The sequence below is a fragment of the Carassius carassius genome, chromosome 45 (genome assembly GCF_963082965.1).
Source record: "Carassius carassius chromosome 45, fCarCar2.1, whole genome shotgun sequence".
Classification (NCBI taxonomy): domain Eukaryota; kingdom Metazoa; phylum Chordata; class Actinopteri; order Cypriniformes; family Cyprinidae; genus Carassius; species Carassius carassius.
The window spans coordinates 12,390,983-12,404,478 of NC_081799.1; the positions used below are offsets into that span (position 1 = coordinate 12,390,983).

Sequence of the window (13,496 nt, forward strand, 5' to 3'; positions counted from 1 at the left end):
ACCATCTTGCATCTTACTTATCGGCTGTATTGAAAAAGACTGCTGTAACATTGTTGTAGTGTTCATCTTGTTGCCAGAATGCTTGTTTTGTAAACTGTAATGGATTTATAAGACAATAAACAGATACGATTAGAAAACAATTTCAATTAATTATTAATTTGGAGAAAATATCTCTTAAATGTGTATCTGCTGTGTGCAAATGTGTGTCCTGTTTATTGGACGACACTTTCTAGGAGCTGCTGTATTTCTCAGAATTAAAAGTTTCTAATCTTTCATAGATTTACATGTCTGAGAAAATGGCAGATGGCGTCACTAAAACAGGTTTGCCAGGATAATTTTAAGATGGGTCTGAATTTTAATATACTGGGTTTATTGGCATAATATTGTACTTTCTTCCAAAAGAAAAAGTGAGACACTTTCAATGGAAGTGAACTGGGAAAATTTATGAATGTCAAAATACTCAATATTGTATATCAGTCGCCAGTTATTTGTAAATGTTAAAATAACTCACTGTATCAATATTATAGCCAGAAGACAAACAATATGCCTGTTCACAAGCATTTTATTGTGGTAAGAGAAAAATAAAAAGGTTGATTCAAAATGCTTTTAAGCTCAAATAATAATAATAATAATCACCATCATAAATTAACTTAGCTTTATGAAAGCATTCATAGTACTTATTAGTAGTAGTATCATAGTATCTATTTACAAAAATAAATAAATATATAAAAACTTTCGATGCAAAGACAAGATGCTCAAGCAGCTAGACAGCAGTGGTTTTACTGTGACAGTACTTGAGAGACGTGGCCAGTACATACAGTTTAACCACGGCAGAAACACATTTACCTCTATGTGTGTTAGGAAGTCACACAGCTGACACAGTTCTGCAGATTAGCTGAAATGAGATGTGCTTCTGAGCTATTTTAAATTCACTACATTCAGCAAGGTGACAGTTTTTCTCACATGTATAATTTTGCTTAAAATTTGTAGTTGATTCTGTCTCTAAACTTCTACAAACTGAGCAAAAAATTGCTGAACCAAACAACACCAGACCACATTAGCCCATCTTTACAATTTATCAAGACTATAACTTTTTTGGCTTACAGCCACTATGCAAATTTGTTTTGCATGCTACCCTAATGTTATTTTATTCACTGAAGTCTTGACATGTTTAAGTTACAGGTGTATAAAAGAGGAAGAGCCCTACAGTCCATCCTGAACCTCAGATGCCATCAGTTGCTCTGTTCCTGGAGAACATGTATTGTCCCTCTTTCGCAAAAAAGAGAAAGAAAATAGTATTTGTTCAAATCAGAAAGACCAAAGAAACCACAGACCATAAACATTATCTCACATTATATATATATATAACCCTTATATATGTGTATATATATTTATATTAGGGGTGTAACGGTTCACAAAATTCACGGTTCGGTTCGATACAATACACTGGTGTCACGGTTCGGTTCGGTACGTTTTAGATACAGCAAAAAGAAAAAATTGGCAGATAAATTTCCTTGATTTTTAAAAAATGTTTTATTTATTAAAACTAACAAAGTATGTTTTTTTATTTTTACATTGAACAATGTAAAAACACAAAGATGTAACTTTTTATATGGAACTCTATAACTCTTTATATTGAGTGTGTTTTTACTCAATTGGTTCTCTATAGGGCTTATGTTTTTTGGAACAAAGCAGGAATTACGGTCTGTCTGAAATGGGCTCGTGAAGGAATACTGTAACGGGGCTCAATTACATTAAGCATGTTCTTAAAACCTACGTTTTCCACTACAGAGTAAGGCGCTCGCTCACTCAGTATGCGCTGAAGGCTCGTTGCAAAATGGCTAATGCGTTTAACAGACCAGAAATAGAAGATCCTCCAATAACCAACAGGTCTGGTGTTTGGGTGCACTTTGGATTCGCTGTAAGCTATAATGGTGATGATAGAATCAATGGTAAATAGTAAGGTCTCATATTCGCGGCTATAACGTAAATAGCTACCAATCGCCGTGGTGATGTCTTTTGCCCTGTTTGAATCCGTTGGAAATGTCTGTCTAAATGCTGCGGGGATAGTTTTGTTGCGTGTATGTTTCTCTTTTTTTCCGTCTTTTCCCAGATACTGACACACTAAGGTGATGTCGGCGTAAATGAGTTGACATGTTTCAAGTATTCCCGCTGGTGTTTTTTTTTTTTGTATTCCTGCTGGTGTACACTAGATGCGACATATTGTTGTTTTTCTTATCCACCACTCTCTTGCCATCACCATTATAGCTTACAGGGAATCCAAAATGCACCCAAACACCAGACCTGTTGGTTATTGGAGGATCTTCTATTTCTGGTCTGTTAAACGCATTGGCCATTTTGCAATGAGCCTTCAGCGTGTATTACTGAGTGAGCGAGCGCCTGACTGAGTAGCCTAACATAAACACTGATTTTGAAATCTGTATGAAATGCATCGACCTGTAGATAAAATAACTGACAAAAATGTACTGTTATTTTCATCACAAACGAAATTTGCACAGCAGAAAGCAACAGTTATACCTTTCAATGATGACAATTATTAGTTTGTCATTTGGTAGGAAAAAATGTTTGCACACAATAGCCTAATCCCCTTTGAAACTCCCCTGTCATTTTATTTATTTATTTTTTGTTTTATTTTTATAGGCTATGTTTCTGGTATCATTGAGCACGGAGCGGAGTGATTATTAAATGCTCGGAGCGCGGAGGGGAATTGTTGCTTCTTCACTCCGCTCACATACTCTGCTGCCGGGTGAGAGAGATGTTTCATCCTATGAAATGAACAAGACTGTCCGGTGTAGACACGGTTAGACAGTGACTGCTATATTTACAAATAATTTATAAATGCATATATATATATATATATATATATATGCAATAGAAAAAAAAGCTGGATAAAAACATACACGAAACTTGTAAATAGTTAACAACATAGCCTAGATTAGGCTCATACTCATACATTAGGTTCCTAAGAATATAATGTAAATTTGTTAACCCACAATAGGCCTGACACATTTTAACTGATTAATCACCTATATTCATTTGCTGCATGTTTTTTTTTGTTATTGTTTTTTTTTACACGCAAAAAAAAATAAAAAAAAAAAATACGTTTGTGAGAGTTGCATTTTATTACATTCAGAAATAATAACGGCAAGCCTAATAATGCTATAGGCTAATGTACCAACAGGATATTTTTAGTTCCCTTCACTTTACAAAAAATCCTTTACATTTAACAAATTTACATTTACATTTAATCATTTAAATGTAAATTAAATCATTTAGCAGACTTACAAATGAGAACAATAGAAGCAGTCAGGTCAACAAGAGAACAACAACAGTATACAAGTGCCATGACAAGTCTCAGTTACTCTAGTACAGAACGCATAGCCAGGTATTTTTTATTTATTTATTTATTTTATTTTTTTAATAAAGAAAATGAAAAGTGCTAGTATTAGCAGGTTAAGTGCTGGCGAAAAAGATGAGTCTTTAGATGTTTCTTGAAAATGAGTAAAGACTCAGCTGTACGAATTGAGATTGGGAGGTCGTTCCACCAGCTGGGCACAGTCCAGTAAAAGGTCCGTGAGAGTGATTTTTAACTTCTTTGGGATGGCACCACAAGGCGTCGTTCACGTGCAGAGCGCAAACTTCTGGAGGGCACATAAGATTTAACCAGTGAGTTTAGGTATGTTGGTACCGTGCCAGTGGTCGTCTTGTAGGCAAGCATCAGTACCTTGAAATTGATGCGAGCGGATACTGGTAGCCAGTGTAACCTGATGAGGAGAGGAGTAACGTGAGCTTTTTTTGGCTCATTGAAGACAACCCTCGCTGCTGCATTCTGGATCAATTGCAGAGGCTTGACAGTACGTACATGCAGGAAGGCCCGCCAGGAGAGCATTACAATAGTCCAGTCTGGAGAGAACAAGAGCTTGGACAAGAAGTTGGGTGGCTTGCTCTGACAGGAAGGGTCTCATCTTCCTAATGTTGTATAAGGCAATTTATACACTTGGGTTTAAAAAGGGTTTAATTGCCTGTGTTCAGGCAATGTATAAGGCAAATTTTTCAGAACAAAACAACAATTACAAATATATAATTCTAATGGATAAATATAATTGCAGTATATAATAATATAGGCTTACACAAAAAAAAAATATATATATATATATAAATAAATATGCTGGACCGTTCTCATGTCACTCTGCAAATGGAACCTGAAGAATATTATTATTTTTTTTAACCAATAATGAAACAAAATGAAAACATTTAGCTTTTAATCCATATATAATATAATAATAATATAATATATAATCTAAATTTTTATTTCAAACTGGTGTTAAAAACAGAATACAGAAGCTAAGCCGACAGTCTACACACACCACGACAGGAACACCGTTCACCATTAGCAGAATGTTCAATTTTATTTCTAACTGGTGTTAAAAACAGAATACAGAAGCTGAGCCGACAGTCTACACAGACCAAAACAGGAACACCATTCAGCATTAGCAGAATGTTCAATTTTTCAGTTACCAAAACAATCAAACAAACAAATGCCAAACTAATGAACTAATTCAAATTAATAATAATAAAAAAAAAGAGACAACACATATTCATGCACTTTTTCAAACAATTTGTGGACATCCCAATCTGGTCTCATGATGAAAATGTACTTCTAGGAACTTTTTCAAAAGCCACAAAATACATGCTCTGTTTATGTTCATGACAAGTTTGATGTGAAATGTACACATTTAATGTGACGTTGTTTTTTTTTAGGTCAGTTCTGATTTAAAATGTCTGTTGAGTGCACTGATCTCTATAATAGTATGTTCTGTGATGTTTTTAAAATAATGTACCATCTGCACTACACCTAAACCTATCTGATAGTATGAAACAGAGTGAATGTGTGATGTAAAAACACAATCACAAGCTTCCCGTTTTAGCTTGTTCTTCAATCTCTCATCTTTCAGCTCTTTCATCATGAGTCATATTTTCGACTGGTTTCGTACCCAAGGATTCCACATCCTAAATCTAATTCTATGCTGGCTGAGCTACCGAGCAAGCTTGTTATGTCCAATATCAGACACAGTGTTGTAAGATCACATTTATTTGAATGAACTGTAGCATTTGTTTTAATTAATTACATTTATTCACTTAGCTAACGCTTTTATCCAAAGCGACTTACAATTGCCACATATGTCAGAGGTCGCACACCTCTGGAGCAACTAGGGGTTAAGTGTCTTGCTCAGGGACACATTGTTGTCTCACAGTGGATTCGAACCCGGGTCTCTCACACCAAAGACATGTGCCTTATCCACTGCGCTAGCACCACCCCATCGCACCACCCCGCAGGTAAAACACATAATTGTGTTTTACCTGCTTCTGCTTGTCTCTCTACAAACAATGAACCTCTGTTTAGTCACTTTAAAAACAGTGATTCTTACACCTCATTGCTAAGGAATATAATGTAGTGATCTAGTAACTAGACTATTTTATTAATAAAATTTGCGGGGCAGCATCAACAACCTCCAACCTCTCTCTCTTGCTGTGTGTGTGTGTTTCTGTGCAAGTGATGTGTGTGGGTTTGTGTGCATCAATTAAAGCAGAGCATCAATACGTATATATATTCACTGGTGTCAAAAGTATTCACATTTATTACTCAGGTAGAAGTATAGAGACACTTGGGTTTAAAAAGACTTCTGTAGAAGTTGAAGTATCAACCCAAGCTTTTTACTCAAGTAAAAGTATAAAAGTACTGATTTCAAAACTACTTAAAGTATAAGTAAAAGTAATGTAAGGAAATAAATGCCATTAATAACAATAGCTTAGGCCGCGCCACAGGGGCCTATTGTGCACTACCCCACCTCTTCAAAAAAACACTTTTCTAAAGGCCATATTGACTATTATGTTATATTAAAATGTTCATGTTGAAAAATTTGGGATGCACTAGGCTACCTGTTTCAGCCACATATATGCCCATTGAAAATGAACGCACTTTAGTACAATGCAAATACATTGAAGAACTAGCGATATGATGACTAGTTGCCTATAAGTATTGTAATGGTGCTAAAAGTCAAACTTCAGAGGCGTTTCATCAATAACCTTTAATGGAATGTAAATCTACATCTAAGCTTAGCTGCAGGAATCTGGTCAATGGACAAGAACATTGGTGCAGGCTTAGTAACAATTACCCTTGTATGGTTGTCTATTTAAAGTAAACATTAGTGCTGTCAAAATAAATGTTTAATTCAAGTGATTAATCAAAAAATAAAAATGAAAAATAACTCATAATCCTGATAACTTCTTGATTGATTTGCTACATACGTCTGCTATGTCCAGTGTTGGGGGAGTAATGAGTTACAAATATCGTACATTATAAGGAACAGCTGATCATAGCTGTATATGGATAGCCATTTTTAAATAAATTTAGTAGCATATCTACTGCGAGCGATTTTTAGTGCTGCAAATCCATTTATCCTTTGCTGAAATTCCAGCGTCTTCATGGAGAGCGCAGGTCATGGTTGCTGAGAAATGGCAGACACCTCAGGAGCGCAAGTGCTGGAAGGCTTTGGGAAAAAAAATATGTGAACGGCCCCTTACAAAGTTGGTATAGCCTACTTATCACAACATTGTCAATTAGTGATGGAAAGTTCGGATCATTTTACCTACTCAGACTTTTGAGTCTCATTCAGCAAAATGAACAAATCTTTTTTCGAGTCATTTCGTTCATTTTAGCAAAATTTAATTACGTGTTACTTCCCCAACACATCTAGTACTTTTGAAACATTGATCACACTACAAACTATACAAAACTAAAATGCTATAAGATACAGAAAATATTAATAAATAAGGAAAATAAATAAATAAATAAATAAAGGAAAAGGTCAAAAACCCGACAGACCCGAACGATGAACTAATCAATTCTCTTTCTGGCCCAGACTGCATTGACTGACACAGATGAATTACTACTTAGCAGAACAGAACCTATAGAATAATGCGCATGTGCGACTGAACGAATCACCCCCCGAGACGACTCGTTCTTCCCGAGTCACATTAAAGATTTGTTCAAAATGAACGAATCTTTCAAGAACGACACATCATTATTGTGAATCGCGTTGCCAATCGCAAACGGTACTTTATTAAAACAGCTAGCTACCAAACTACCTACTGTAGCTTGATTTGCGGAGGAAGAAGAGAAAGCACCCATTTGATAAATGAGTCAGTAGTTGAGAAATAAGAACTTTTAAGAAATATATTTTTTGATAAATGAACACAACACTGGCTATGTCCTTGCTGTGGTGTGATGTGATTTGTGTCACATGCAGGTGCGATGGATCGTGTACAAACCAATAGGGTTTCGGAATGGAATATGTTTATACTTCTCATCCAACCACAGTCAAATTCACTCCATCTAGATGGCGAGATTTATCTGGATAGGTTTTTTTTTTTTTTTGAATGATGACAAGCCGGAATGAAAACAAGGCGATATGAAATAGCAGTAACGAACCTATTTCTTAAAATATAAGGAGTAGAAAGTACAGATAATTGCCTGAAAATGTAAGGAGTAGAAGAAAAATCAGCTGAAAAATAATTACTTTACTTAAATAAGGTAACAAAGTACTTTTACTTTGTTACTTGACACCTCTGCATATATATAACTGCGATCTAGGAAAACCCATCACATGATGAAATTGGTTTAAAGTGAGACGGGTTTTACTTCACTTCATGGGTTTAATGAGAGATGTCTGTCAGGAGTGCTATACTGCATCATTACACAAATTACACAAACAGACTAATGTTCCCTGAAGAGGACAGTTTTCCATTGCTTATCATGGGCATTATTTCTGAACTTTTCATTACCCCTTGTATGTTTAGATAGCACGAATAATGTGCCTAGTAGTTTACATTTAGAAAAGCGAGCACAGCACAACTGTTTAAACACATGTGCATTTAACAGACTGTCATCCGACTTCTCTTTAGTAATCTCATTAGTAAATGTGATATAGCTTATTATAACTTAGTTTAGGGCACTGACAAAGTTTTCTGCCAGCCGCAATAAATTGCTATTTTTCTGCACTTAACAAGTGAATTTTGTCAAAATATTTTCAGAAAAGATAGACAAGATGTTATAGAATAAAAAATCAAATGAAAGCCTAATTAAAAAAAAAAAAAAAGATATTCAATCTATTTTTCTAATTTCCTGAAAACAACATCTGACAGGTTTTCCCAGATCGCATCACACACACACACACACACACACTGTAATTTTTTATGGTAGGTTTATTTCAATGGATAGAGACGGAATATCAACCAAAAAAAATCCAGAAAAAACATACATAATATAAAAAGTTTAGAAACTGATTTGCATTTCAGTGAGTGAAATAAGTATTTGATTCCCCACCAACCAGCAAGAATTCTAGCTCTCACAGACTGGTAAAGTAAATCATCAAATTATTCATTCAAATGATTCATTCAGTATTGTTTGTACAAACACGACTCCAAAAAAGTTGGGACACTGTACAAATTGTGATCAAAATATAAATGGAATAATTTACAAATCTCATAAACTTAATTTTTTTCACAATAGAATATAGAGGCGAACAATAGTGGAGCAATATCAGAAAGGAATTTCTCAGAGAAAAATTGCAAAGAGTTTGAAGTTATCATCATCTACAGTGCATAATATCATCCAAAGATTCAGAGAATCTGGAAAAATCTCTGTGCATAAGGGTCAAGGCCAGAAAACCACACTAGATGCCCATGATCTTCGGTCCCTTAGATCCTATTGCATCACATACAGGAATGCTACTGTAATGGAAATCACAACATGGGCTCAGGAATACTTCCAGAAAACATTGTTGGTGAACACAATCCACCGTGCCATTCACCGTTGCCGGCTAAAACTCTATAGGTCAAAAAAGAAGCCATTTCTAAACATGATCTCTGGGCCAAGGCTCATTTAAAATGGACTGTGGCAAAGTGGAAAACTGTTCTGTGATCAGACAAATCAAAATTTAAAGTTCTTTTTGGAAAACTGGGGCGTCATCTGGACTAAAGAGGACAAGGACAACACATGCTCCCATCCAGACGTCATCTCTTTCAGGGAAGACCTTGCATTTTCCAACATGAAAATGCCAGACCACATACTGCATCAGTTACAACATCATGGCTGCGTAGAAGAAGCATCCGGGTACAGAAATGGCCAGCCTGCAGTCCAGATCTTTCACCCATAGAAAACATGAAGATGCGACAAAGAAGACCTAAGACAGTTGATCAACTAGAAGCCTGTATTAGACAAGAATAGGACAACATTCCTATTCCTAAACTTGACCAACTTGTCTCCTCAGTCGCCAGACGTTTGCAGACTGTTATAAAAAGAAGAGGGGATGCCACACAGTGGCATCCCCTTTTCTCAGTTTAAACATCTGATAAGCATCTATCTTGTATTCTGAATAAAATATTGAAATTTAAACTTCCACATCATTGCATTATGTTTTTATTCATCATTTGTACAGTGTCACAACTTTTTTGGAAAAGGGGTTTGTACACCAGTGCCCTTGAAGATGTACACTATAGTTTCAGGCACCACTACAAAAAGTGTGTTTGAAGCTGCTGTGTTGTCTTCTAAACATTTAACATTTAGTGTTACTATTGATACTGTATACAAGTTATAATATTTACATACACAAACACCAACAATATAGTGGTAAAGTGACAAAAATAGATTTCATAATAATTATAGATTCAAATTAATATGTAGTTTAAAATCAGTAGTAATTTTTATACACGTTAGATTTACTTGGATGGAAGGTTCTAAACTGAACTGTCAGTCACATTTTAGTTTTCACACATTGACCACGACTTTGTTTCTCTGGTGTTAAAAGAAGACAAGCACTGACTACTTAAACACATTTATACAGGAACAAGGAACTAAACAGTTTAATGTTAGACTGTTGAAGAGCAAACATGTCTGATGATATTTATGACGATGCCTTCGGGACAGAGACTGAGGGAATGAAGAGAGAGAGAATAGAGATGATGGTGGATATCTATGAGAGTGCAGATCAAGTGAGAGATTATGATTTCAAGACAGAGACAAACACCCACAAACCACTTCAGTGTACAGGTAATCACATTCATTTCTTTGATTAAACATCACAGTTTGCATATGTTCAGTCATTTAGTTCAGCACGTGATTGTGTGAAGATCAGAAGCTCCAGAGCAGCTTCAGTGTGATTGGTTCTGCTGTCTGTTCTTCTGATCCTATAAATATGACTGTAAAATTAAAGTTAGGAAGGTCATAAATATTAAATATAGAGTGTGTCATATATTTATAGCTGAACTGTACACTGATAACATTAAATATATTGGAAAATATAATGCAATATTAATTAATACATTTCCACATTACTGGAAACTAGTGCTTATATTTTTCAATATACTGCAATACGTATATAAATGGCCCATGTACGGGTGATACTTGTACATATTGTCAGGATCCTGCCCTGACAACCTTGTTTGTACTGTCTTTGTTCAATGTGTCTTTGTTTATTTTGTGCCTGAGCACATGGTTGTGTCTCTTGTGTCTGCCACGTGCTCCTCTTGTCTCTCCTCCTTGTTTTCCCGGTTCACGCCCCCTTGTTTAGTCCTCATTAGTCAGAGTGTTGTCACCTGTTCCTCATGTCGCTGTATGCTTTTTATTGTGCTCTCTTTCCTCTTGTAGTTGCCGGTTCGTTTTTGGCTGCATGTTTGCCTAACGTGTGTTTTGCAGTTTCAAGTTTTTCTTGTCAAAATCTAGTTTTTGCTTTTTGGACTTTCCTGTTGAGCCTCCAAGTTGAGTTCTCCAATAGCTATTTTTTCCCCTAGGTCTTCTCTTTTAGTTCCTTTTTAGTTTAAGTTTTTTTTTACCTATTATCCATGAGTATCCTTCTAGTCATTTGCTAGATTCAAGTCTCTAGTCTAGTTTAGTTTGTTTCCCTCAGCATTTACCTGTAGGGCCTAACCTTTTATTTATTTGTGTTTTCCCCTAGTTTCTTGGTATTTCTTTATTTACTTATTTACTTTTTCCCTGTTTTTGGGAAGGAATTTTTTGTTCCCTGTATTGTTTGTGTTGTCTAGTATGCTGGTTGTTTTGTCCGGTCTTGTGTTGTCTCTATCTGTTGTGTTCTACCCCTCCAGCCCTGCCTGGCTGTCTGTGGTTCCCTGACAACTGGTTCCCTCACCCTTGCAGCTGTATCGGTTCTGGCAAGTGATCTTCAAGCTGCTATTTCTCTGTTCCTTTGTGTCTCGCCTGGTCATCTACCTTCTGTCTGGTCTTGCCAACTCCCAGCAGTGGTCCTAGCTGCTGCCTCCCTATGCTGGTTCCAGTGGTCACCCTCAGCTATCCAGTCATTGCCCCAGTATCCCCTCCTGTTGGACTTTCACTGTTGTATGCCCTACCCTACTGTCTGGACCGTTCAAGCCACTCCCTCCTATTGTGCTCTGTCTATTTTTGTCAATAAACATCCCTCGTTCATTCTGCATCTGGGTCCTCTCCCTCAGTAACCCTGACACATATAAAAACTATATAGCAATTAAGACAAAACTACACTACATTGTAGTAGCTTTACTGAAACACCAAATCAGTTCATTTCACGTTGTAGATTTAATGTATGAAGGTATTTTTGGTGCAAAACAACTGAGCGTCTGTGACAGTGGAGTTTATAGTTGTAGAGAATAGCCACAGATGAGTACCAGTACATTTGAAGCCACAGACAGTCACTTCCTCTTCCACAAACACAACACAATATTTACACCTTCTCAAATCCTTATTGCAGGTGCACAAATCTTATTCTACGAATCACAAATCAAGAAACTTGTACGCTCTCATGTTTTGCTATTACTGCTGCAGTGAATATGGTGCAAAACACATTCAACACACCCGCAAATAAGTTAGTGAGTTCTTTCAATGAGATTTGCACACATGTAGAATGTTTTCATACCAATATATATATTTTTTCCTTGAATGCTTTTTCAAGCACAAACACAAGTGCATAACGCCAACAGCGTGAATCTGCTGTAGGGTTGCCACCTTCAATACAAAAAATGAGGGATGCCTGGTGGGGGGGGGCACCCCTCGGGGCCACGGTGACCACAGGTCCGATGACGTGCCATCACAACTTAAAACATGTTGTATGAATTGCTAATGAACTGAAGTAATTGTATAAGGTGGCGTGAACACAGATTTTGGATAAAATATTTGTCATTGTTTGCAAGACAGAAACTGTATAAAAACATTTTTATTTAACAGACTGTCATCTGACTTCTCTTTAGTAACCTCATTAGTAAATGTGATATAGTTCATTATAACCTAGTTTAGGACACTGACAAAGTTTACTGCCAGCCACAATAAATTGGTATTTTTCTGCACTTAACAAGTTAATTTTGCCAATATATTTTCAGAAAAGATAGACAAGATGTTATAGAATAAAAAAAATCTAATGAAAACCTAATAAAAAAAATAAAAAAAAAAAGATATTCAACCTATTTAGTAATTAAATATTCAGTAACACCATCCAAACAGTGAAACCACATAATAAATAACCGATCTACAAACATTTCTAAATTCATGTAAAACACATTTTTTTATTATTATTATTATTGGTAAGTTAATCCATTTTATACAGTCTTTAATACAGTTATTAATTATACAATAGCCTATTGAAGAATACAATCATTTAAATTAGTTACGTTGTTTATTTGCTTGACATAGGCACTGTATTTTTATTATTAAATATATCTCTCTTATATATTATTAAAATAATGCTTTGTCTGACTGTACACCAAAACCTTAATAAACTAATTGGTAACTCTTTAAAATAAGGTTCATTAGTTAACTACATTAATTAACATTAACTAATAATGAACTGCACTTATACAGCTGTCACGATCATTAGATGGAGTGCCCATGAACTTCAGTAGAGGGCACTCCAATCAGGACCATTCCACATCAACCACCAGATGTCACTCGGACTCTAGTACCTCTCATCTGTTGCACCACACCCGAACTACATTCCCCATGAGTCACTGCATCACAATCACCCTGCCACACCTGCACATCATTCATCAGCCAATTTCCTTGTCACACCTGCACCTCATTTATACATACATAAAAGCAGCACACTAACTCCCACTCTCTGCGAAGTCTTGTTTAGCCCAGTCTGACATTTCCTTGTGTTTTCCTTGTGTTTTCCTTGTGTTTTCCTTGTGTTTTCCTTGTGTTTTCCTTGTGTTTTCCTTGTGTACCTGACCTTTGGATTGTTTATACCGACTCTGATTCTCTGCTGCTTGCCCCCGACATCTGCCTGTTTCTGTTATCGATTCTGGTTATCCCTACATACCTGACGCCGTTACTGATCATTGCCTGTCTGACCATTCTCATCATTAAAGTTCTGCACATGGATCCGAACGTCTCTGTCTCATCATTACAACAGCAATTGTTCATATTTGTT

General features: G+C 36.0%; 1 protein-coding gene across 1 annotated transcript in view; it reads left to right on the forward strand.

The window, feature by feature from the left end:
* The window catches only part of LOC132126986 (CD209 antigen-like protein E), a 36,230-nt gene that overhangs the window by 3,116 nt on the left and 19,618 nt on the right, over positions 1-13,496 (forward strand). The gene's annotated exons all lie outside the window — the stretch shown is intronic.